The following is a 27,178-nucleotide window of genomic DNA, read 5'->3' as shown; positions in this document are numbered from 1 at the left end:
GCCCAGTGAGGTGAGGCTGAGAACCAGGGCCTGGGCACACAAACCAACCAAATCTAGGTCATGAGGACTAGATTGTACTTTATCCTGAGAGCAATGGGGAGCCATCGAGGGGTTGCGAGCAGGAAGGTGGGAAGATCATGTTTGTCTGTTGGAGATTTGTCAGAATTGTGGGAGAAATTATAGAAAATGCAAACCTTCTTGGAAGGCTGGAAGGTTTTGCAAAAGCCTCGGAAGAGAGTTATGGCTGAAGGCAGCCTAATCCTCTTACCTTGAACTGACAGCTAAAAGTAGATATAAAAGAATGTAGAGGAGTTTATCTAAATATCTTGTTTACTCATGTGGTCCTAAGAATGACCTCTGATCATCCATGCTGCATGACTGCTCTCTACTTGGGGGTCAGGGGTCAGCAATGTTAATTACCCTCTAATGGTGCTTACTCAAGACCTTTGTCATTTAATCTGCACTGAATAAATGCTAGCATTGATGGCTTATCAGGTGGCTGCTGACCCTGGCAGAAGTTCCCTGGCCATGCTGACTGGCAAGCTTGTGTCAGTGTATGTCTTTCATCTGTCACTCAGTCATATCTGCTGGTCAGACTTGACATTTGTCTTTTGCAGAGCCCTCTCTGGTAACAGTGTAGAGAGTGGAGAGTTCATATGCTAAAGTAGTTTGACAAGTGGAATTAAACCAAGGGAATCCACTTGCTTTCCTACAGGGCTTGTCGCAGGCTGTAGAAACAGAACATGCCTTGTGAATATCCCAAGAGAGGGAGCAGCCAGGGCATACATTTTTGCAAACACGTTTGAGTGTGGAACACTTTTATTTTTTTCTGCAAAGCCATCTATTATCATATCCTGAAATCCTGTTTTCTGAAACACTAGTTTGGGAAACACTGATTAGGCTTAAGTTAGGATCTTTGCTACTCAGATGTTTATGGTTATGAAACACACCCCTAATGGTGCCTTCAGCACAGGATTTTTCATTGAACTTCCCTACATCCCCTAGCAGGCTGCCTTCTGTGTAGCATTTGTAAATTATCATCCTATCATTTACTGTAACAGCTGTGTTGTTGTTATTATTATTGACTGAAAACTTTCTAGGGGTGCCTGACACTGTGCTTCTCATATTTTATCTTATTTCATCCTTATAAAGTTCCTCTAAATTCATGGATCCTCAGGAGTAAAAAATGAATTATCATGTGGTTTTAGCAAAGACATGGTATAGCCATCCAGAATCCTAAATTCTTAATAATAATTTTACTGTTTTTATTCTCCTTTCCTGCTTTACTTTGAAAAATGGGGGAAGGGATATTTTCAAGCCATCAGCAGAAACTCTGCCCATATCAGGTATGGCTTTTGGGTAATGCTATAATTATAATTGTGATAAACTTGAATGGCTAATTTTAGAAAATGGTTTTTCCACAAAGCAAGAGTGAAATGGCAGCTTGTTCACAGATGATAAGATGATGAGATGACTCAATATGCAAAGGACTCCTATTCGAGAAACTAGGAGCTAGAAGATTTAATGATCAACTGCTTTTGACCACCTGCCCAGCCATGCCTCCCAATGAAGCTCATCTCAGCAGGGTATCAGGCACATCCATGCCAGCCGGAGTGAGTGAAGTGACAAAAGCTAGTAAGTGATCCTCCCATCTTTTTATCTCTGAGGATTAGAATAAAAATCCCATTCCTTTTACCAAAACATGAGTAGAAAATGCATTTCCCACAGTCACACTCATTATCATCATAACCACCAGAGTAAGCCCTAACCCTTTACCTAGATGCTCACAGATGGCACCAAAGTTTGCATCAACCCTGGGAGGGCAAATCTGATGTCACCATTTTACAGGCGAGAAAAGAGAGATGTTGTGAGGTTAATTTGACTTGTCTAAATTTACCCAGTCAATAAACTAACACTCAAACCCAATTCATTTTCAACCACTCTGTTATACTGCCTTAAAATGGTACCAGTAAGTAAATCCAAGGGTCTGGTTTCCATAAGAGTTCGTCAGTTTTACTAAGAAAGACTTTTTATCTGCCATTATAGGCTATAATGATAAAATTATCTACAAGTTAGTGCTTCTGATTTTCAGGAGCCATGAAGGCCTTTCACTGGCTTGGCCCTATGTTTGGAGACTTTGCAGAGCTGTGTGGCCTGTTTCCCAGTGATGGTCACTGAGAGCACAGTGCACCTGGCCTGAACTTCTGCCATGCTGACTGCCTCAAATTGCTGTTGACCTGACCTTCAGAGTTGGAATAAGCCAAGGGCTGGAGACATGAGTGGCAATAGGTGAAGATAAATCTCATGCTTTCTTCCTTTGGAATGTCTCAGAGGCCAATAGGATGAGGAGCCCACAAGGCAGGATCCAACTGTGGTTCTAGACCCCCAGTTCCCTCCTTGAGCTCCCCTGCTATGTGATTTAGGAGAGATCAGTTCCCTTCTCCATCACATTAAGGAAGAGGTGTGTCCATAGGTGTAGTCCATGGCTTCTGAGTGTCCCCCAGGGATCCCCACCTCCTGGTCTTCATGCCCCTCTGTGATCCCCTCCACTTGATTTTGGATTGGACCTGGTAACTCAATTCCAGGAAGAGAATACAGCAAATGTGATAAGATGCCACATCTGAGATTAGGTTACACAAAGACTGTGGCTTCTGACCTGGACACTCGGTCTCTCCTGGCTTGCTCACTGGCTCTAGGTGAGGGCAGCTGCCATGATGTCATCTGCACTATGGTAAGACCCCATTAATGGGAACTGATGTCTCCGTTCAACAATCAGGAAAGACCGTGTGTGGCCTGACCACAGCCATGTGAGTGAGCATGGAAGCAGAGCCTCTTCTCCTCAAGCCTTGAGATTCCCTGGCCAAGATCTCAACTGCATCCTCGCAGAGACCTCAGAGGGGCACCTAGCTAAATTGCACATGGATTTTGGACCCACAGAAACTGCAAGATAACAAGTGTTTGTTGTTTGAAGACATTAAGGTTTAGAATCATTTTGTATGTGTGTGTCGCAATAGATAACTAGTACAATAAGAGGTAATTCCATGGTTGGGTACAAAGTGGTGACCTCAAGTTCTTCTCAGCAAATGTACCTTTTAATGTTCTTCTCCCTATATATTTGGTGGAGGATAATGAAACTTTTGTGGGTCCCTGACACAGTGATGAGTCAGGAGTGTTGCGTGCTGAGCATGTAAGATTTTAAATCTAAGGAACTCTGCATTCACTGCCCTGACATGTCCTCTGTCTAGCCTGGCACCTGCCTCTTCTGGAAGAGCAAAATTGACATCTTATACTGCCATCTTCATATCTAAGGCCTTCTACTTAATTAGTAAGTACCTTTTGTGTTTGATGCTGTTTTTTAAATCTGTACATCTACACATAAGCATATATAGAATATGCTTTCCTTTATATATTGACACAAATTCTTGGCTCAATGATAAGATTAAATGAACAGTATGTCATTCAAATGTACTTCATAGTTAATGGAGATGTGTCTTTACTCACAGAGAGACTTCAAGGTCATTACGTTAAGCAGTAAGGGCTATAGCAGAAAAGAAATGAAAACTGGCTTTGCTTTACTAAATGTCAGTGGAGCAAATTTGCAGCATATAGAACAATTTGTCTCCTAACATAATATGAAAACAGAAATCATGGAGTTATTTTATTAAAAGTTATTAATTAATTAATCATTGAGTTATTTTCAGTATATGTCACTCCCCCATTATAACTGCTCTCCATTAATTTTATTTTCCTCGTATAGAGAAATAATCTTTGCAGATAAGTACTCTCTTTCTTGTTTGTTCAAACTTAACTCTGAGCCTCTGAAAAGCACATGACCACATTTGGCACTGAAAAAGAGAATAAATGATCCTCTGCAAATTACCATACTATAAAAAGGTAATTCACCAGTCTTCTATAGGGAGCCAAAAGAATGACCACTATGAATAAAGAATAGCATATTCCTTTTCTCAGACAGACAGGAACACACACACACACACACACACACACACACACACACAGTCTATCTCTTCCCTCAGAGTAGCTATATTTGTTCCAATTAATATTTGAACAGTGGTAAGGATTTGGATCTCATGACTTACTTGATTACTATGGTGATGCTTAAGGCCCCCTGGAATACAAATGATTTTCCAAATCTAGAGAGACTTTGCAATGCTAAGGGCAGCACCAGATTAACTTCATTGGAGGAGAAAGCAGGTATAATATCCAGATTGATAAGGCAAATGAGGCACTGACTTTCATGCTTTAGGGATCATGTTTGCATATCCCCAAAGGTATTTTGTATGAAACTGTCACCAGATTGACCCTTTCCTCAAAATGCATTACTTGGTACAATTTCAGTCTCTTTAGAGCCATCTATGCAAATGAGATGGAAAAACAGTCAGTCAGGTTACCATTAACAACAAGGCAATGTGGTACAGATGAACGTTGTGCCTGCTTATGCACAGCTGCTAAATGAGGGGACTGGGAACAGGTGATCTGCGCAGCTTTGCCAACTCTGCAATTACTCTGCTGCACACCAAGTAAAACAAAGTGATGAAGCCTCTCCAAGAGGGCTTTGTAACCACACAGAACTGGAACCCCACACAATTAGCGTGGCCTTGCCCACTTTGCTGCAGGATCAAAGGGCTCGATCAAAGGGCTCAATCAAAGCCCTGGATCTAGCCCCTGACATTCAAGTGAAATAACTGGGGAGTCAATGAGCTCAAGAGGTTGGATACTATTGTAAAAGGTCCATGCCAAGCAACTCTTGGTGTTTTAATGACCTGCTTGAATTGTCTCAAAGTCCTCATAGAACTTTCTGATATTTTTTTCTGTTTCTCTGCAACATTCCCTTGGAAGATGATGAAGTTCTTGGACATGTCAAGAATAAAACTATCATTACAGTGATGCTTTTGAGTTCGACTACCCTATGCCCACCCCTCAACTTAAAGCTGGGTGAAGGGTCACATAAAGAATAGCATAACAATTAAAGAACTCTGGATTCAACAGACCTGTCCACTCTTTGCTGTGTGGCCTTGGGCAAGTAACTGAACTTCTCTAGGCTTCCGTTACCCCTGGTAAAATATGGACAATAAGAGTATTTTTGCCTCCAAGACTGACTGCTAAATAAGCCAAGAGTCAAAGACCCCAGTCTGGAAACTCTGGAACACTATACCAGGTAGGGAAGACACTCACCCCATGAGACAAGAGTACCTCAGCCATTCCAAGGACATGAGGTGCTTGACAGAACTTTGAGTCCAACACCACAGAACTTATCTCTCCACTCAGCTTAGCTGGACATTGTGCTGAGTATTAACAGTTGATAGAACACAGGATTATCATTTTAACAGCATAGCAAGAAAGTCAGCAAAAGTCAGCATGTACTGTCCTGTTTAGAGGCATAAGAAAAAACATTTCAATACTTCTTAAATGAAGGACCTTACCCCACCATAGTGGGACAACTATTGGAATAGAGAGCAGTCAGAACCAAATCAAGACAACGAAGTCATCCAGAGTGATGTCAAGAGGGACAATAGCATGACTCCAAGGTTAGAAAAAAAGCAGCAGAGTTGCTACAGTGGAGATCCAGAAGGATTGCAGAAGATCTCTGTACACAGCAGGTGATCAATATATACTAGCTGAATGAAAAACTAAATTTGATTTGCACAGCCAGCCTCTGAGTTACAGCAAATACTTTCTATTTTGCAGGTGTAAAGTCAGAGATTCCAAGGAAAAAAAATGCCTAAAATTATGTAACTAGTAAACAGAAAATCTAGAAATCAAATCCTGATTCTTACACTTTTGAATTCATGTCTCTTCCTATCATATGCAAATGCTTAGTAGATGGAATCTACTGTATCTACAATGATGCAATGGTATCATTGTTTTTATTACTGTTATTATTATCATTATTATTGCATCAAAATATCTTTTAGATAAACAAAATTATCTCTGAGCTCTGCCTTCCAGGTGCACATCATTGAGTAAATAAAATAAGACAAGTACACAAATAACAATCTCTTGCAACTCAAGTAACACTGGGCTTGAGCCACCTTCCAAGACTTTTGCCAATCCCAATGGGTCATTCATGTGGTCATGTCTGGCTCCAGGCTCTTGCTTTGCTGTCTGTGCTGACTCAATTTGGTACCAATTTCAACAGGGACATGAAATTCAGCCCCTCCTTAGATTTCACACAAACATATACAAACATCCAAATAAGCATACAATTACAACTCAAAAGGATTTCCGATTATTGTAGAATTTACTGAAAGTTTACAAAGGAGAGATCAACATGTAGTAGTTCATCCCACTTCAAACTGAACTTCAGGTTCAGATTAGACAATAGATTTTCCTAAAGTTACTGTGTCTGGGTCCAACCTGCAGACCCTGACCAGTGATGGATGAACAAATGCACTCAGACACAGATATCCAGTGAAAGAGTGGGCTTAGGGGTCCAGGACACTCACCAATACCGAGAAGCGTACAGTAAAAAGTTAGCAGCCATGGCCCCAGTCAGCCAGCAAAGTTCACATTTATTTAGTACAGATTAAATGACAAAGGTCTTGAGTAAACACCACTAGAGGGTAATTGACATTGCTGACCTCCCAAGTAGAGAGCAATCATGCACCCTTGGATAATCAAAGATTGGCCTTAAAACCACATGAGTAAACAAGCTATTTAGATAAATTCCTCTATATTCCTATGTATCTACGCCCTAAGCTTTTAAGATAATTCAGCTGCCTTCAGCCAAAACTTTTACTGAAACTATGCAAACCCCCCTGGCCTTCCAAGAAGGTTTGTGACTACTTCCTATAACTATCTTTATAATTTTTCCTCCAAAATCTTTCCCACCACCCTGACTGAACTTCCATAATACTGCATGAAGAAACTTTTACAAGACACTTCACCCCCACCAGTAAAGCCAGTCATGTCATATACAGCTGGCTTCTTTCTACCTACACACACACTCCCTCCCACTTTACTGTCCTCCCTCTCTTTCTATTTTTCTTCTTGAAAGCACAAAGGCATTAATTTTATTGTACCATTCAAAGGAGTATAACCGTCACCTTTGGTCTCTTGGCTCTTACTGAAGGCAGTACTACCTTCCACTTACAAGCACCTCATCAGTGTGGTTTTCTAATCAGACAGCTTTCTCCCTAAAAGTCATTCCAGTGCCAGGGGTTGAAATAATCTACTTAATGCCTTGTTACAACTGCATGAGTACAAGGTTGATCTGTAATAACCTTGTAATTGATTAAGCATCTACTCAAACACAACCATGGCTAATTAAGCACATATTTTTCCTTTATTTATTTCCTGTGCATGGTATAAATAAAATTTTATAGCCTTTTCTTTTCCACTGAATTTTATTTAACAAACATCTTCTATATAACTACATAGTCATTGTATGTGTCATTTTTCATGACTATGTAATAGGGTTTTGAATGTATATACCACATAGTTTACTTAACCATTCCCCTACTGTCGGACTTTTAGGCTCTTCATAGATTTTTTATGCTGTAAATTAGGGCATATCTTTGTGTGCAGAGATCTTCTTTTGCTCTTAAAAACAGAAATTTGGGAAGAATTTTTTGTGAAACTTTCACAAAAATCTAAATGAAATTATTGGTTTATAGATATATTAGCAGATAAGATTCCAAGTATTCTACTATCAGTTTATTTTCATTTAGAAAAAAATGTTTTTACAGAATCAAAGACATGTCTGTAGAGAGCAATCAGATTCTTATTAAGTGACTATCATATATCAGGTATTTTTTATTAAGTGTTGATGGAGAGAGAGCAGAACAATTTTCACTTTTACAAATCCCCTTTATGAAAATGATGCCATTTCCTATACACTTGATTGATATTAACATTCATTCAGTGACATTCAAGGTAAGTTTACCAAAAGGATGGGAACATATATTTTATATTTTATTATTTAAAGTTATATCCATGCCATTGAATATTGGATTTTTTCCTGGAATGCCCTTCCACACTTGTAATGATGAATTCCTACTCTTTTCCAAGTCCTGTTTAATTATTACCTCCTCTGTGGAACATTCTCTGGCCACCTGAATGATGTGTTGGAACCAGCTTACATGAGCAACAGAAAGTCAGTTGTATGCATCTCTTTTCATATCTGCTTTCTGTGACTTTAGGTCGTTAGCTTGAAATCATCCATCACAGTAACATTTACACAACAAGAAGTGGTAAACTTATAAATCGAGACTTTTCCCTAGAAAGCTGATTGTTTAACATTTCCTGGACCACCTCCAGAAAGAGGTAATCACATGTTTCTCTGAACTACTTTTATTTATTACTATTTTTGGATTTAAATTTTAAATCTTTTTCTTTTTTTCTTTTTTTAAGACGACGTCTTGCTCTGTCACCCAGGCTGCAGTGGCACAATCTTGGCTCACTGCAACTTCCACCTCCTCAGTTCAAGCAATTTTTCTGCCTTAGTCTCCCAAGCAGCTGGGACCACAGGCATGTGCCACCATGCCCAGCTAATTCTTTTGTACTTTTTTTTTTTTTTTTTGAGATGGAGTTTCACTCTTGTTACCCAGGCTGGAGTGCAATGGCGCGATCTTTGCTCACCGCAACCTCCGCCTCCTGGGTTCAGGCAATTCTCCTGCCTCAGCCTCTTGAGTAGCTGGTATTACAGGCACACGCCACCATGCCCAGCTAGTTTTTTATATTTTTAGTAGAGACGGGGTTTCACTATGTTGACCAGGATGGTCTCGATATCTTGACCTCGTGATCCACCCGCCTCGGCCTCCCAAAGTGCTGGGATTACAAGTGTGAACCACTGCACCTGGCCTAAATGTTAAATCTTATACTTATTATGTTATCATACCATCTCTATTTGCAGATCTTTCACCCTCAGTCTGGAACTTCTCGAGCTTAGGGACTGTGTCTTAATCATCTTTTTGCTGCTTCAGTTTTGTACAGAGTAAGAATTCTATGAACGATAGTGGTTATTATTCTTGTCGTTGTCATCATTGTTATTTAAGTGGTTGTTAAACTAAACTGGCAGGTTAGTACATTAACTTTAGAGCAACATTACCTCCAACATGGACTGTTGGCAGATAGGCAAAATATAAACTAAGCATGTTTTAAATTGGCTTTTTAGTATATAAAAAAGCCAATTTAAATTACACTGGTATATTTTAGGGGCTTGATTTCATGAAGTATTGTAGCTAATAAGCCAAGTGTCAGACTCAGAACAAACTATAGTAAATTTGTTGGAGCCAAATCTCAGTGATAATTAAAGAAGAATTAAAATTTATTTGATAAAATGGAGATATTGTATAACCACACATTCATTTTTCTCTTCCATGCCAAAGTCCAGTTTTTTTTTTAGAATTTTTTTTTTAGCCCCACAAGGCCTAAAAAGTGACTTACACAGACTGGATACTCAGGCAAATCTCTGGAACTGATTAAATGGTCCCTCTTCCTCATGGTCTGTTGACCTTGTCATTCAAACTTCCACACATGATGTAAAATCCTTTTAAAATATTCAAAGACACAAGTTTCGGGGACAAATTTTTGGCACTAAGGCCCTTGGTATCACAGATAATGCTTATAACTTTTGGGATAGCTTGTTGTGACCTGAAAGAAGTAAAAATGAGGATTCCTGAAACATTAATTTATAAAGAAACAAATCACAAAACACAAATGATGGTGTCATCTTCCTTAGCATTACTTCAAGTGGCTTCATAACAAAGGCCTGTCCAGTGATGGGTTTTAGAAAGAGCACTGAACCAGGAGTCACAATTCCTGGGTTTTAAGGCAAGCATCGCACTAGAAGCGAAATTATCTTGGGCAAATTGTTTAATCTTTCTTGGTTTTGGTGACTGAAAAATGAGGGGATTTGATGGATGCTTCCTTGCTTTCCCCCAATTTTTAATTCTCTGACATCTGTGCAGCCTAAGAGATTAGTTCCCTTGAGAAAATTGTGCCAGGAGGAGCAGATATTGTCACCTTTACATTTTCAGTGATTTTTCTTTGTTCTCTTCTAGTTAGAAATTTCTGAGACTGATTTTCCTGCAGGCAGAGAACTGTGAGAAAGGAAAGAAATATTCATGGGAGTTTTGACCAAGGTCATCTCGAAACTAAAATATAAAAGTATGAGAAAAAATACATAGATAATGAGCCCAGGATAACATACTCATGAAGCTTCTAATGAGACAATTGCATCTAAAAAACAATGAAGCAAAAACACATTTCAGAATCAAGAAAAACATGTAGAAACAATGAGCAGAGGATGTTTCTATTTCCCTATTCTCTGTGTAATGCTTATATCAGGAAAGAATCATTAAATCTAACAGCAAATTTAGCAAAGCTAGCCTTACTATATGGATACTCTGAATTAAAACTGTTTTTAAGTCTTTTCTACAAAACTCAAAAATACATAGTTCCACTGATAAGAAAGTATGATGAAAATCAAATTGATGCTTAAACATTGAGCCTTAAATATTTTGAAATATAATCAATTGGGGAAATAGAGGAGTTCATTTGAAATGATACCAGAAATAAATAATATAAAGCATCTGTGCCAACAAATGTCATGACATTATTCATATGTTCTTCACTGTATGTCCTGAAGTGAGAGTTGTATGTGATAGTAAGTGGTCATTGTAGCACATCTGCTTCTGTATGGACAGGTGTGTTATGTATGCCAGAAGCACCTGTATGCCTTCTAACTTATAACTACTAGTATCCTTCTCTTGACAAGTGTTTATAGTATAATAACTAAGCATAACAGACATCAGAAAGACCTGGTTCAAGCTATACCTCTTTCATTTTTTATTTGAACAATGCACTTTACCTCTTGAAACTTAAATTTCTGTATCATAAGACAAGGATATAGTAATACCATCCTTATAGATTTATAAAGAAAGGGCTTAGAACATTGCCTAAAATATAGTACATGCTCAATAAATTATTTTCATCTTGTTTTATAACCTGCAGTGTGCATGGTCCAGGGGATTTCAAAAGGTGCCGAAAAGTAATTTGCATATCCTTTTGTGTGTTAAGTTCCAAATGACCTAGAGGGTTGTAAAAATGTTGACTCTTCATGAATTCAAAGTGTTGGTGGAAGCTGCTATGTATTATAGGTGTGAAACATCCCTTTCCTTGAGGTAGGAAATCAGAGGCAGCAGCAAGCCATCATTCCAGCTGCAACTCTAGAAAAAATTAAAATACTTTCCTATGTGGAGTGAGATTTTTAGCTATTATCTTCCCTGGAGACACAGGCTAATTCTGGTAGGAACTGAGGACTGGCTTGGCATAGGTAGTGGTTCACTGCTAGGGACAAGAGAAACTAGCACAGCTTTTGATAGCTACATGGGATGACATGCGAAGTAAAATCTAGAGGAGACCCAAATGCATGGCTATTTTTCCCAAAAGACCACTTCTGAGTGCTGAGGCAGTAGGAGGCAAGAGTGGGCTGAGAAGACAGAATGAACTTTCCCACAGTCTCACAGTGCTTAGGCAACAAAATCCCACTAGAAGTGCTCTGTAACAAGCATGACACAGATCTCATCCTTGAGACATTTGACCACAGAGATGGACTGAATATAATCAAAGCTGCTATCCAATCCTAAAACTGATAAAAATCTGATTCGATTGAGAGGATTAACACTTTGACCTAGTTACCAAACAGAGAAATGGATAAGAGCCCGTGAAAAAAATAACATCACATATTTTATATGCAATGTGTGTGTAGCACTCAATCAAAATGAGCATGAAAAAGTGGTTAGTCATCAAGAGAAAAAATAGACAATAGAACTGAGCCCAAATGTAATCCAGATATTGGCGTTAGCAGATAAAAACGTTTAAGCAAATATAATAAATATTCTCAAAAAAAATTGGAGAAAGTTGAGAAAAATGAAAGAGAACATAAAGACTTTCAACATAGAATTATAATCTACCCAAAAAACACATTAAAATGGATAGTCTAGAACTGAGCAAATAAAATATCTGAAATTAAAAACTCAATGGATAGATTTAATAGTAGACTATAAGTCAAAGACAGAATTTAAAAAAATAAAAGATAGGCCTATGAAAAGTTTCAGACGGAAGCCTTAAAATGAACTAAAAAGGTGGGGAAGGAAAATATGGAAAGAATAGAACAGGGTATAATAGATACATATGATACATAATTGAAGTCTGAGAAGGAGATAGAGAAAATGGAACAGGACCAATACTGGCAACAAACAATTGCAGAATATCATCTGATTCTTCTCCTTTGTTGTTAATGTTGTTCATTGTGTGAATCACATTACTTTTTTAATGTTAAAGCAACATTGTGTTCGTAGAATAGGCCCCACTGCAGTAGATCAACCACTCTCCAGGCTCTTCAGCCCAGTTCTTTCCTCTTGCAGTTCTTTCCCTAGTTCAACACACTGGAGCTACCATCCCTCAGCTGTTTCCCAAGCTGGGGTTCCTCATCTTTCAATAAGGGCCTCCCCATCCCATTACTGCCTCTCTGATAACCTAAAAACCAGGGGCTTGGCCACACTCACTAGGTATCCTCTGTAAGAAGTAGAATTCTTGTCATCATGTTACTGCTGTGGGACGTGGCCTTTTTAATACCTACCTACAAAGTAGCTCTTCATTTTCAGACAGCCCTAAGTATTACACATTTTTTATTTATTTAAGGCTAAAATCTGCTTATCTCTAGATTACAATCTAATTTGGGGCTAAAGCTATTCAGAATAAGTCTATTACTTTAAATTCCAAACAACAATTATTTTTTAATAAGTTAATTTATTGTTACTGATACATAAGAGCTGTGCATATTTTTGCAGTATATGTGATAAGCAATACATTCATAAAATTAAGTCAGTGTAATTGGAATATCTATCACCTTAAACACTTATCTTTTCTTTATGCTAGGGACATTCAAATTATTCTCTTCTAGCTATTTTTAAATGTACAATTGATTTACATTTACTATAGTTACACTACTGATCTATCAAACACCAAGTTTTATTTTTTCTATCTAAGTGTATATTTGTACCTACTAACTATACATGACAATTTTTTCAATATGGGAAGATAATTCTCATATACCCCCAGTTTTCTCCTACACAAGTTAAACATCTCAACTTCTATTGACTTTATCTTAATTCCATATTAGCTGGGACTCTTTTGGTTACTAGTGAGAGAAACTTAGCTAACACAGGCTTTGAAAGGGAGGATCTAGAACATAACTGGGAAATTTAAGGGATTAGAACTGTCTTTGGGCATCCACATGCTTTGCTTTTCTAGAGCTGACTTCACTTTGGAGCAGGTGCTCCTGCATGGTAACTGTATTATCTGTGAAGTCTCTTCCATGCCCTGGAGACATTTTTTGGTGATCAACATTGGGCTCCTCATTACTTATGCAGATTTCTGAAGCTGGCTTGAATTTCTCCCCAGAAAATGGGGTTTTCTTTTCTATCTCATCGCAAGGCTGCAAATTTTCTGCATGACTGGGGAGGCCTCAGGAAACTTACAATCATGGTGGAAGGCACCTCTTCACAGGAGGGCAGGAGAGAAATTGAGTGCCCAGTAAAGAAGGAAGCCCCTTATAAAAATATCAGATCTCATGAGAACTAACTCATCATCACAAGAACATGATAGGGAAACTGCTCTCATGATTCAATTACCTCCACCTGGTCCCTCTCACTACATGTGGGGATATAGGAACTACAATTCACAATGAGATTTGAGTAGGGATACAGCCAAATCATATCAGTAACAAACATGACAATGAACAAATCCCAGTTGACATCAACTTTTCAGCATGTAAACAAAGAGCAAAGATCACCTGCTTCTTTGAATGCCAGCAAAAGTCATGATTGGCCCAGCTTGTGATGGCCTGTCAACTGCTAACCAATCACATGCAGATAGAATGATAAACTGTTCTGATTGAGCAGAACTGGTTTGGGGGAAAGGAAAAGGAAAATTAGCCCTACCCAAACCAAGAGAAAAAGAATCCAACCACTGGGAGAAGGAGTGGAGGAAAACCACTCTTGTTTAGCAATGTCCTACTGTGGATTAGACGACAATGCTATCAATACAGCCATGATTACATAATTATAATTCAATAGTCTATAGCTCTTAAATGTTATGTATATTCAATGACACTGAAGAATGCCCATGATATATTGTTAAATGAAAAAAAAAATTGCACAATGGCATATAAACTATTTTGCCATTTTTATAAATAATACTCTTGATAGCCTGCACTCCACACTTACCCTCATGAGCCTCTTTGAAATATAGTTGGTCCATCCTAACCTACCTAAACTCATTTTGGCCCACATTTCCTCATCTTGCCCTGAAAGATAGCAGGAGAGTTATCGTTACATACAATGTTAAAGTGTCCTACATGTGAAAAAAATTGTATTTATCTATGAAAGGTGGAAAATAATAATTAATATAAGTTGGTTTTTCAGACAGTGCAAAATGGATCCATAGAATCCTTACTAAGTTAATTTGACTGATCCTAAGAGTTGTGACATCATTAACCATACACAAAGGGTTCTTCCAGCATTAAACAAAATGTATAGCAATCAAATACAGCAACATCTGCCAAAAGAAATAAAACCAATAAATTGCAAGTGATTGTTTATCTAATGTGATATAATCAGTCATGCACACAGATCATTCTCCAATAAATGCTCTCACCATGCATGGAATATGAGGCATAAATCAATTTCTGATTACTATAATCCTTTAAACAATAATCTGAGAAATATTTCTGTCTGCAAAAAAAAAAAAAAAAACAAAAAATAAAATCAGATAAAGTGCTCTGCGGTCACAAAAGTTTAAAGATAACTCTGTCTTTATACAATGACCGTAGGTTGTATAGGAAATAGAAAATAATAGGCATTGCATTTTGAAAAACCTTTACATTCATCGCATTATTTGTATAAAATGTGACCGTAATTTGATCCTTCTCATGGAGTTCCCTTGCTTAAGAAAACTTCATTTCAGAAAATTGAATCAACCTTCCTTTCATTTGGAAATAATTCTTGCTTTATGTAACAAGCCACGTTTTCTTTCTTCTCTCTCCACTTTTTGCCATCCTCAGGAGCATTTTCAAAAGAACAGAAGGTTTATGGCTCTCAGTTTCCAGGTTCCTGCTGTTTCTGTTTATTCACCACCTGAAGTCTTAATTCTCTGTGTGTAACCCTGCAATTGACTACTGTGGCGATAATTTTGACATAATCATGCTAGAATTATGACTCTGGGACAGAGATCACAGGAAAGTGGATTAAGTCTTACAATGGGTCCTAAATCACCAAGAAGAACCAGCAATAAGATAATTTTCAGCCTGATTATCTGTTCTATCTTTACTACATTTAAAAATAAAATCCACAGGCTTATTTTTCCCTCATTGGCTCTTAAACTCATTTCCAAGGCTGTTTCTGCAGTTATTAACTTCTTCACATCTACAATTCTGACAAGGGAACCACTTTAGAAATGTCAGAACTAAAAGTTGGTTGAGTTGAGCTGAGTGAAATGTACCAGGTAATCAGCGGCTGCTTGGGACTTCAGCACAACTCAGAAATGAATTTCACACCTAAATCCCATCTCCTCACTTTCCAAGGTAGACGATTTGCTGCTGGTTCAGTCAACATCAAAACAAATTCATCCTTGTAAGTCTAAGCATTACTGTGAGCCCCTGTTGATTATCAAAGCAAAATTCAAAGCAGCCCACACTAAAATTAAACAGAAGAAATAAACCCCACAGTGCCTCCGCTGGGTCTTGGCAAACAGACGGGCTGATGCAGAGCCAGGGGCAGCCTTAGGAATTGTGAAACCTCAGCTGTGCCTGCTTCCTGAATTTCTATGATGCACAGTTGCTTGGTTTACTTTCACTTTTCCACACTAGCTTCTATCCATCGGAAACACTTAAAGCCATTTGTCAGGCCAATCTGATGTCAAAAACAGTCAAGGAAAGGCACGGTGCTTGAAGTTGGGACATAGCTTAGCCTAGCTACATGTTAATTAGAAAACAAATCTCAATTACTATTAAAAATGACTGTGAGAGACACAGCCTAAGGTTACCTCCAAATCACACTCTTGGTAACTCCCTCCCCTCAAATGTGGGTGGGTGGAACCTGGGATTTGCTTCTAACCAATCAAATATGGCAAAGGTGATAGGGTATTACTCCTGTGATCATATTACAATATATTTATGAGACTCCATCCTACCAGACTGGAGGGACAAAATGTCCCAGTGGCCTTCAAGAAGCAAGCTATGGTGTGAAATGACTATGGAGAGGATCACATAGCAGAGAACTGGGGGCAGCCTCTGTGAAGTGAGAGCCTCAATTCTACAACCACAAGGACTTGAATTCTTCCAACAACCGCATGAGATTGGAAGAGGACCCTGAGTTCCAGAAAGGAATGCAGCCTAGCCAATGCCTTGATTGTAGCCTTCTCACAAGGCCACAATAAAAAACTCAGATAAGCTGTGTCTAGACTCCTCACCCACAAAAACTGTGAGATAATGCATGCTATATGTCAAGCCACTAACTGTACATTTGTTATCCAGCATTAGAAAACTAATACAGTGACCGTCAAAATATTCACAATGGAAACACATCTGCATGACCGTTGGAAATCAAGGATTGGTGCTACCTATAATCTAGAAATCTAGAAGAGTTAATTCTTCAGATACAGTCTAATATGGTTTGGCTGTGTCCCCAGCAAAATCTCAATTCGAATTGCAGTTCCCAAAATCCCCATGTATTGTGGTAGGGACTCAATGGAAGGTAATTTAATCATGGGAGCTGTTATCCTCATGCTGTTTTCATGATAGTGAGTGAATTCTTATGAGATCTAGTGGTTGTGCAAGGGGCATTTCCCTCTTTTGCTTGGCACTTCTCCTTGCTGCCAATATGTGAAGAAGGACGTGTTTGCTTCCCCTTCCACCATGATTTTAAGTTTCCTGCAGCCTCTCCAGTCATGCTGAACTGTGAGTCAATTAATCCTCTTTCCTTTATAAATTACCCAGTCTCAGGTATGCCTTTAATAGCAGTGTGAGAGCAGACCACGGACACAGTCTAAGTTGTCCTGGATCAAAAGAAGATGCTGAAAGCAGACCCCTTTCTGAGAGCAATGCCTCTGGAAGGGAAGAAGAGGAACTGATACACTCCCACAGATGCCTCTCTATCTGTGAGAATGCATTTAGATGTAAGCAAAGAAAGCACGCCTCCACATGGCTTAACAACAAAGGAAATTTAATGACTTGGGGAAACAAATGTAGAAGAATCTCTTCCTACAGTTGGAGGAGGACTGATTCAGCTACTCAGGATGTCACTAAAGCCTAGTTTTGTTGTTTTCTTTCTAACTACATTCTGCTTGTCATGGTGTTAGATGTATCCTAAGACTGGCTCCTCCACTCCATAGAGTCAGGGTGTCTGCCAGCAGTTTCCATTGCTGGCTGCCTCCTCTTCCACATCCATCAGCAAAGTCTTTGTCCCAGGATTCTCAGAAAAATTGCTGAGAGTTACACTGATTGGACTGGCTTGGGTCACATGCTGATCTCCTAAACCAGTCCTTGCAGCCTGGGGATTGAAATACACATTTGACTGAGCCAAGGTCTAGTGTTCCACCCCTTAAGCTGGGAATGAAAAAAAGCATGAAGAAACACATGGAGCCTTAAATGGAAATCATGACTCTGGAAAGGAGAGTGGGTCACGGGTGGAGGGAGGCTGCTAACAAATGTCTAGTAAAATTCCAGTTCTAAGAGGCGAGTTGGCACTGTTCTGAGACTCAGAAGACAGGAAGGCATAGGGAACTCATGGAAAGCCCAGCCCTTTGGGTCCTCTCATTTGAGCTGTAGCAATGCACAGTGGCTGTGAGGGAAGGCCTCATACATGGCTCCTGGTCACAAGTCTGAAAGCAAGCAGAGGGCTGGCCATGCTGAAGAGCCCTTTGTCCCTGAATAAGTGTGACGGCACCCAGCTTATGGGCTGGCTGTGGCAGCAGCTGTGACTTTAGGTCCCTGCCCCTTAAACTGCAAAATTGCTGAGCAAGCAATCAGAACTCAGTGAAGTCCTTTGTTGACCCCAAGTCAACACCAGGCAAGCAAAGATATCCTTCTCTAAGGAATGGCAAATAGAACAACTACTGAGCCTAGTAAAATAGCTTATAGGTCATAAGAAAAAAGCAAAAAAAAAAAATTCTAAGATGTCTCAGTAGAGCTACTCTCTTTGAAATGTAGTTACTTCAGAAAAAAAAAAAAAAACAGGAAAAGCTAGAAATTATCTGATTCGTGATTCTTTGACCTTGATTTTTAGACCACATATAGTTGAGTTAATCATAGGCCTCGGTTCATGACATACTAAATAATCCATATTTTTGACATGAATCAAGAACCTACAGGCCGCCACCATAAAAACGTTTAGCAATAAAAAAGAATTGCAAGGCCAGGAGTGGTGGCCACATCTGCAATCCCAGCAGTTTGGGAGGCCAAGATGGATTGATCACCTGGGGTCAGGAATTCAAGACCAGCCTGACCAACATGGTAAAATCCATCTCTACTAAAAATACTAAATCAGCTGGGTGTGGTGGCACATGCCTGTAATCCCAGCTATTTGGGAGACTGAGGCAGGAGAATCACTTGAACCCAGGAGATAGAGGTTGCAGTGAGCCAAGATGAAACCACTGTACTCCAACCTGGACAAAAAGAGCAAAACTCCATCTAAAAAAAAAAAAAAGGAAAAAGAGAATTGCACTGAAATACTCCTATTTATCTTAAAAGTAAAATTGATGTAAGGTCTGTTCTCGTCGAGGATAAAACAAAGAAACTGAGGCCAGCACGAAAATAATCCAATGCAAGGGAATTTATTCAGGCGCCCAGGTGAGGTTCTGCAGTCTGACAGGAGGGGCCGGAGAAGTCGCGCGGACTCCTCTCAGACGTGGGGTTTTATAGGGAGTGGAGGCGTTTGATTGGTTGTGCCCAAGGTGAGTGGGACAAAATGGTGGGGAGTGGGGCCTGGATGGAACAAAATGGCAGGAAGTGGGGCCCAGATAGGACAAAATGGTGGGGAGTGGGGCCTGGATGGGACAAAATGCTATCAGGTAGGTCCTGGCAGGGCTTTTTTCCCTGGGCTCCTCGGTGGGGGGAGGGTGTGTGCGAGCTCCCGTCAAGGGAAGGAGGTGTATCCGAGCTCCCGGCGAGGGAGGGGGGAGCGTCCGAGCTCACGAGAGAGAAGGGGGTGTGTCCGAGCTCCCCGCGAGGGACGGGGAAGCGTCCAAGCTCTCCGTGAGGGAACGGGGAGTGTCTGAGATCCCGGCGAGGGAGGGGGGTGTGTCCGAGCTCTCCAGCGACTCAACCAGCCTTACAATGTTAAAGTCATTATGGAAACATTTAAAGGCAATTTGAACTATGCAGATGGAAAAAGCAAAACAGCCAAATAGAAAATGGTGTCAAGAAATTATCCCTGAGGAGCTGGTATCACTCCTTCTGAAACTATTCCAAACAATCCAAAAAGAGGGAATCCTTCCCAGATCATTTTATGAGACCAACATCATCCCGATACCAAAACCCAGCAGAGATTCAACAAGAAGAAAAAACTTCAGGCCAATATCCATGATGAACATAGATGAAAAATCTTCAATAAAATACTGGCAAATCAATTGCGACAACACATCAAAAAGCTTATCCATCACAATCAAGTAGGCTTCATCCCAGGGATGCAAGGCTGATTCAACATAAGCAAATCTATAAACGTAATTCACCACATAAACAGAATCAAAGACAAAAACCATATGATTATCTCAATAGACGTAGAGAAGGCCTTCAACAAAATTCAACAGCCCTTTATGCTAAAAACTCTCAATAAACTAGGTATTGACAGAACGTATTTCAAAATAATAAAAGCTATTTATGACAAACCCACAGCCAATATCATACTGAATGGGCAAAAACTGGAAGCATTCCCTTTGAAATCTGGCACTACAAAGGATGCCCTCTCTCACCACTCCTATTCAATACAGTATTGGAAGTTCTAGCCAGAGCAATCAGGCAAGAAAAAGAAATAAAGGGTATTCAATTAGGAAAGGAGGAAGTCAAATTATCTCTATTTGCAGATGACATGATTGTATATTTAGAAGATCCCATTGTCTCAGCCCAAAATCTCCTGAAACTGATAAGCAACTTCAGCAAAGTCTCAAGATACAAAATCAATGTGCGAAAATCACAAGCATTCCTACACACCAATAACAGACTTAGAGCCAAATCAAGAATGAACTGCCATTCACAATTGCTACAAAGAGAATAAAATACCTAGGAATGCAACTAACAAAGGATGTAAAGGACCTTTTCAAGGAGAACTACAAACCACTGCTCAAGGAAATAAGAGAGGACACAAACAGATGGAAAAACATTCCATGCTCATGGTTAGGAATAATCAATATTGTGATAATGGCTATATGGCCCAAAGTAATTTATAGATTCAACACTATCCCCATCAAGCTACCTATGACCCTCTTCACAGAACTGGAAAAAAACACTTTAAACTTCATATGGAACCAAAAGAGAGAGTCAATTCTAAGCAGAAAGAACAAAGCTGGAGGCATCACACTACCTGACTCCAAACTATACTGCAAGGCTACAGTAATCAAAAAAGCATGGTACTGGTACCAAAACAGAGATACAGACCAATGGAACAGAACAGAGACCTCAGAGGCAACACCACACATCTACAATCATCTGATCTTTGACAAACATGACAAAAACAAGCAATGGGGAAAGGATTCCCTGTTTAATAAATGGTGTTGGGAAAACTGGCTAGCCATGTGCAGAAAGCAGAAACTGAACCCCTTCCTGACTCCTTACATTAAAATTAACTCCAGATGGATTAAAGTCTTAAACATAAGACCTAACACCATAAAAACCCTAGAAGAAAATCTAGGCAAAACCATTCAGGACATAGGCCTAAGCAAGGACTTCATCAACAAAACACAAAAAGCATTGGCAACAAAAGCCAAAATAGACAAATGGGATCTAATTAAACTCCAGAGCTTCTGCACAGCAAAAGAAACAATCATTAGAGTGAACTGGCAACCAACAGGATGGGAAAAAATTTTTGCAACCTACCCATCTGACAAAGGACTTATATCCAAAATATACAAAGAACTAAAACAGATTTACATGAAAAAAATGAACAAACCTATTCAAAGGTGTGCAAAGGATATGAACAGACACTTTTCAAAAGAAGACATATATAAGGCCAACAAACATATGAAAAAATGTTCATCATCACTGGTCATTAGAGAAATGCAAATCAGAACTACATTGAGATACCATCTCACGCCAGTTAGAATGGCAATCATTAAAAAATCTGGAGACAACAGATGCTGGAGAGGATGTGGAGAAATAGGAACACTTTTACACTACTGGTGGGAGTATAAATTAGCTCAACCATTGTGGAAGACAGTGTGGCAATTCCTCAAGGACCTAGAAATAGAAATTCCATTTGACCCAGCAATCCCATTACTGGGTATATATCCAAAGGATTATAAATTGTTCTATTATAAAGACACATGCACACATATGTTCATTGCAGCACTGTTTACAATGGCAAAGACTTGGAACCAACCCAAATGCCCATCGATGATAGACTGGACAGGGAAAATGTAGCACATATACACCATGGAATATTATGCAGCCATAAAAAACAATGAGTTTGTGTCCTTTGTAGGGACATGGATGAACCTGGAAATCATCACTCTCAGCAAACTGACACAAGAACAGAAAATCAAACACCGTATGTTCTCACTCATAGGCGAGTATTGAACAATGAAAACACATGGACACAGGGAGGGGAGCATCACACACTGAGGTCTGTTGGGGGGCACGAGAGGAGGGATAGTGGGGTGTAGGGAGTTGGGGAGGGATAACATGGGGAGAAATGCCAGATATAGGTGATGGGGATGGAGGCAGCAAACCACACTGCTATGTATGTACTTATGCAACAATCCTGCATGTTCTTCACATGTACCCCAGAACCTAAAGTGCAATAAAATATATATGTTTAAAAAAAAAGAAATTATCCCTAAGGTAAAAGCAGTAAAAAAATAAAAATGATGTAGAGAAAAGATAAAATATCAGAGTAAAGAGATAATTTCACTCTGAAGAATGAAGAAACAGAATTAAGAGAGTGAAGAATGAAATGAAAAGAATGAAGAATGGGAGTGAAGAAACAATCAGTGAAAGAGTGACAGATGTCAAATAACATAGAAAATATTTCTTATTTACAAAAAATATTTTAAATAATAGAAAATATACGCCAGATATTTGGTAAACAGAACCCACCATGACATACGCTAGGTAAACATCTCTACCTTCAAATATAAAGAAAACCTTAAGCCTGGACAACATAGCAAGACCCTATCTCTTCATAAAATTTTAAAATAAATAATTAACAGCATTCCTTGTAGTCCCTGTTACTGGTGATGCTAAAGCAAGAAGACCACTTGAGTCCAGAAGTTTGAGATCAGCCTTGGTGATATAGCAAGACCTAATCCCAATAAAATTATATATATATATAAATTAATTTCACACTTCAATAAAACATTCACAATGTCACAAAGAAGTAAAAAAAAAAAATTAAAAGTATGGTACTCACCAAAGAGTAAGTATTCTATTGACCTCCTATTTCAACCTGTAACGACTGAAAATCATGCAAAAATCTCTACAGACCTTTAAAGGAAAGTACCATGATGCAAGAATTCCATGCCCTGCATATGTGATAGCAAAATAAAGTCAGTTTGGGATATGAAACAGCTCAGAATATGTACTGCCTAGAAACTTTTCCTGAATAAATAACTCAAAAATATTGAAAATTTTTTGAGTTAAAATATCAAAGATATCAAAAATATCAAGATGCATTGATGTTCACCTGATATTCATCTTTTTTTGTTTTAATTTGTTTCTGAGACAGGGTGTTTCTCTGTGACCCAGGCTATGGTGCAGTGGCATGATCATGGCTTACTGAAACTTCGGCCCAAGCAATCTTCCCACTTCAGCCTTCCAAGTAGCTGGGACTACAGGCACAGACCACCACACCCAACTAATTTTTTTATTTTTTATGGAGATGGGGTTTTAGCATGTTCCCAGGCTGGTCTCGAACTCCTAGACTCAATCACCTGCCTGCCTTGGCCTCCCAAAATGCTGGGATTACAGGCATCAGCCACCATGCCCAGCTATATTAATAATTGTAAATATGGTACAATTGAATTTTTGTAATCCTAAAGCCTAAAAGGAAGCTCAAATAAATATCATACCTCTTTTCAACAACTAAAAAGGAAATATTTTTTAGGAATTTGCCAATTCAAAGCCAGAAGAAAACTAGGATGTCGTCTTTTAGCATAGATGTACTTTTTAAAGTATACATTTTATTGAAGCAAAGCATACATAAATGTAAAACTACACATAGGCAAAAAATGCTGAGGCAAGCTGTTCCCTCTGCAATATTGGAGAGCACCTCCATCTGTTATTTGAGAAAGGGCCACAGTGAGGTTTCCCAGGGTCTCAAAGGAAAAGCTGACTCTAGGGCATCCCTTCACCCCCAGAATGCCTCCCTATTGCCATCTCCTTGATGAATCAGAGGAGCTGGCACATTTTTTTCCCTGATAATCCTTTGTGACTTTTCTATAAGACTCTTAATTTCCTTCTTTAAGTTACAACCAGGAGCTGGAAGTTTTTGCATTGGGATCAAATATTCCATTATCATTATTCCCTAGGAGAGACAGTTTTACAATCACATGTGCGTGAGGGGACTGGTAGATAAAGTGTGACCTTCCTTCCACGAACTAAAAGCTAAAAGACTTTATTCATTTTTTTTCTTCCCAAATTGAAGGAATTCATTTCTAGACATCCTTGGCAGGAGCTCAGAGCTGTTTTATGCAGGCTCCATGCTGGCAAAATAGATATTTTTTGATATCCTAGTTTTGGTTGAGCTGGTAATGCTGGCAATGGTGGTGAGAGCAAGAGATCAAGTCATTTTTCAAAGTTCTAAGTAAATGATGTTCTAGTAAGATCAACATGAGACAATTAAAGACTAATACAAAGGTTATCACAAGGCCAACATCTATTAAGTTAGACCTTTTTTTTTCTCCCTAAGGGCAGTGGTTCTCAAATTTTAACCCATGTAAGAATCACCTGGAAGTCTTGTTAAACACGGGCTTCTGGCTGGGCACAATGGCTCACACCTGTAATCCCAGCACTTTGGGATACTGAGGTGGGTGGATCACCTGAGGTTAGGAGTTTGAGAACAGCCTAGCAAATATGGTGAAACCCCGTCACTACTAAAAATACAGAAGTTAGCATGCACCTGTAATCCTGCACCAGGTGTAATCCACCACCTGGTGGCGTGCACCTGTAATCCCAGCTACTCAGGAGGCTGAGGTAGGAGAATCGCTTGAACCCTGGAGGCAGAGGTTGCAGTGAGCCGAGATTGCACCACTGCACTCCAACCTGGGTGACAGAGTGAGACCTTGACTCAAAAAAACAAAATAAAACAAAAAAACACAGACTTCTGGCCCCATTCCCAGAGTTCCAGGGGTTGGAGAGTATGCAGGAGGATTTTTCCTTTCTAACAAGTCCCCAAGTCATACTGACACTGCTGGTCCAGGGACCCTACTTTAAGAACTACCAATCCTCAAGGAACCTTCACAGGAAGCATCTGTAATGAATCCAAGCAATGAAAACTTCAGTGAATTAGACTTCATCAGAATTACTTTGACTTTGTTTTGATAAAGTCTATAGACATTTTTGTTTAATGCTGAATACATATGCATTATCTCCACCTAGGCATCAAATAAATGTTCTTTGGGGTACTGATCTAATGAGAATACTACTGGATATAAATGCTCTTCATTTGCATTTTAATTATTTGAGAACTAATGTTCACAAATTTGCTCCCCAGTGCTCTAATCATTTCCTCTATTATTCAATGATCATCAAAGCATGTCATTAATCAAATAGACCAACACAAAATGTTTTATGATGTGTCTCAAAGAATGTATCTCACAACCTTGGAGAAAATAAATAGAAACCTAGAACTGCTTCACTGAACTATCAGTGATGATTTATTGAACGCCTCAAGAGGAAGTAAAAAGCTACATTTGCATCGTTTCTGTATTTGATCAGCCATTGCTTACCTGACTTGCTCTTAGGCTGCCTTAGATTCTGAACTGGCTTCCCTTTAAGCTTTTTCATAAACAAATCACTGGAAATTTCTCTAAGTAGGGGAGAGGCCAGTTCCTCCTTGCGGCTGGTAGCGAGGTTGCTTTCACTCAGCCCAGAGGGCGCGTTGTTACAGGTGTGGAACTTGTTGCTCGGAGCCCTCCCCTGGCAGCTCACTCTGGTTCTGAGGCTCTGAGGATCGTCAGGACCCACCTGGGTGCAATCGCCTTCAGGGACAGACCATCTCACAGGTATTAAAGGCAACATTCAGCGGTTTTCCGGGTTTCTCTCTTGCACTTTCCTTTCGTCCTATTGCTATCGGGTTCCCTTATTTTGCTGGTCTCTTCAGGTCTCATTAAAATTAATGAATCATTAATCTACAATGGTTTAATAATTTCTAGTACAGTGAGATGGCTTCCCCAACAGAGTGGGTGGGTGTTTGCTGGATTCTCCTGGAAGGTCAAAGGCTGGTGAATTTTCTTTACAATGACCATGTATTGATTTCCTCTTTTAAACATAAAGGAGAAGAGTTAGCACGAAGGGATCTACTGTGAACTTTGATTCTACCAGATCCACTGGGCGTAGTCATTTAGGGAGCGCCTCCCAGGAGCCTTGGCCATTATCTCACTTAATTTCTGCAACAAGCCTGTAAGGGAGGTTCTTTGATGTCCTTTTGGTAAATGCTGCACAGATGTTGGCAGAGGAGAAGTGGCTTGTCCTAGGTCACACAGCCAGTTGACAGTGAGACTGGAAGAGAAACCATACCCATTTACTCTGGTGCTTGAGCTCTTCCTGCCTCACTGCAAACCACCTCCCAAAATCCTGCTGTTTTTAAAGTTTCTCCATTTCTGCAGTGAGTCATGCCAGCAGTGACTATTGCCTTGGTTCCAATGTTTGACACAGTGGCTCATAAATAATACTCACCTATGTGAATCTTATTGGCCGTACATAACTTCCTACCAGCAGCTACAACCCTTTGTCTGAAACGACTAGAAAGGAAACCCAAAGCTGTAACCTAATCCCTCAAAAGAGGAGAGAAAAAGGCCAAAAGCACAGAGGGGAAACCCAAAGGCTAAGAAAGCTGATCTATTATGCAAGTGCCTATGCAAATATACTGAATTCCTTTAACATTGTTGCACCCAGAATTTGGACAGTCTTCTAAAGGAGAAGAATAATGGAATGGTCCTGAGTGTATATATCCATGAAAGTCCCTATTGATTCAAAATTAGCCGGGTGTGGTGGTGAGCATCTATAGTCCCAGCTACTCAGGAGCGCTGCAGCAGGAGGATTCTGTGAGGCTAGGAGTTTGAGGTTACAGTGTGCTATGATCACGCCACTGCACTCAGCCTGGGCAACAAAGCCAGACCCCATCTCAAAAAAATAAAAGAAAAAAAAAAGAAAGTACGTATAGATTTCATGCTTAGCCCAGCATTTGTTTGTTGGGAGAATGAAGAACTGGCCTCTCCATGAAGCAACAATGTACCTTATTTTATCATTGGTCAGGAGGGACCATTTCATGCCTCTCCAGCAATGTTAGTATCAACCTTTAGAGCAGCACCCAGGAATTACCAATCTAAAAGCAAAACTAGTACAGTTTCACCTTACCTGAGCGTAAGTTTCCTAAACTGGCATTGCCTTCTTTCCTTCACTCTGCAAAACACGGTACCTCATGCATGTTAGTTCTACATGTGAAGTTCTGTAACAGTTGAGCCCTCAACTCAAAATAAAGCAAATCCAACATTAAGAATTTTAGATTTCTTTTGTGAATAAGAGTTGAGTTTGCATCTAAGTTGTTTCTCAAACAACTCACCATCTAAAATCCAGTACCTGTTAGTTACATTTGGCCTTTAAAAAAAAATTATAGGCCGGGCACGGTGGCTCACGCCTATAATCCCAGCACTTTGGGAGGCCGAGACGGGTGGATCACGAGGTCAAGAGATCGAGACCATCCTGGTCAACATGGTGAAACCCCGT

The 27,178-nt window shown here is 39.6% G+C and overlaps 1 protein-coding gene and 1 long non-coding RNA gene across 4 annotated transcripts in view; one reads left to right on the top strand and one right to left on the bottom strand.

Annotated features, from left to right (window-relative positions):
• CLLU1-AS1 (CLLU1 antisense RNA 1) overlaps nt 1–25,532 on the bottom strand; it is a 278,212-nt gene extending 252,680 nt beyond the window's left edge. For all 3 annotated transcript variants that reach the window (XR_010342949.1, XR_010342948.1, XR_010342950.1), the window contains exon 1: nt 25,180–25,532. This is a non-coding gene — a long non-coding RNA (CLLU1 antisense RNA 1). The remainder of the gene's footprint in view (nt 1–25,179) is intronic.
• Nucleotides 25,313–27,178, top strand: part of PLEKHG7 (pleckstrin homology and RhoGEF domain containing G7) — a 70,626-nt gene continuing 68,760 nt past the window's right edge. The window contains exon 1 of the mRNA XM_021675622.2: nt 25,313–25,455. The gene's annotated coding sequence lies outside the window, so the exon portion shown is untranslated. The remainder of the gene's footprint in view (nt 25,456–27,178) is intronic.

Source organism: Aotus nancymaae, unplaced genomic scaffold, assembly GCF_030222135.1.
Source record: "Aotus nancymaae isolate 86718 unplaced genomic scaffold, 86718_ANA_hifiasm-v0.15.2.pri h1tg000016l, whole genome shotgun sequence".
Classification (NCBI taxonomy): Eukaryota; Metazoa; Chordata; class Mammalia; order Primates; family Aotidae; genus Aotus; species Aotus nancymaae.
This window is presented reverse-complemented; position numbering and strand designations above follow the sequence as displayed.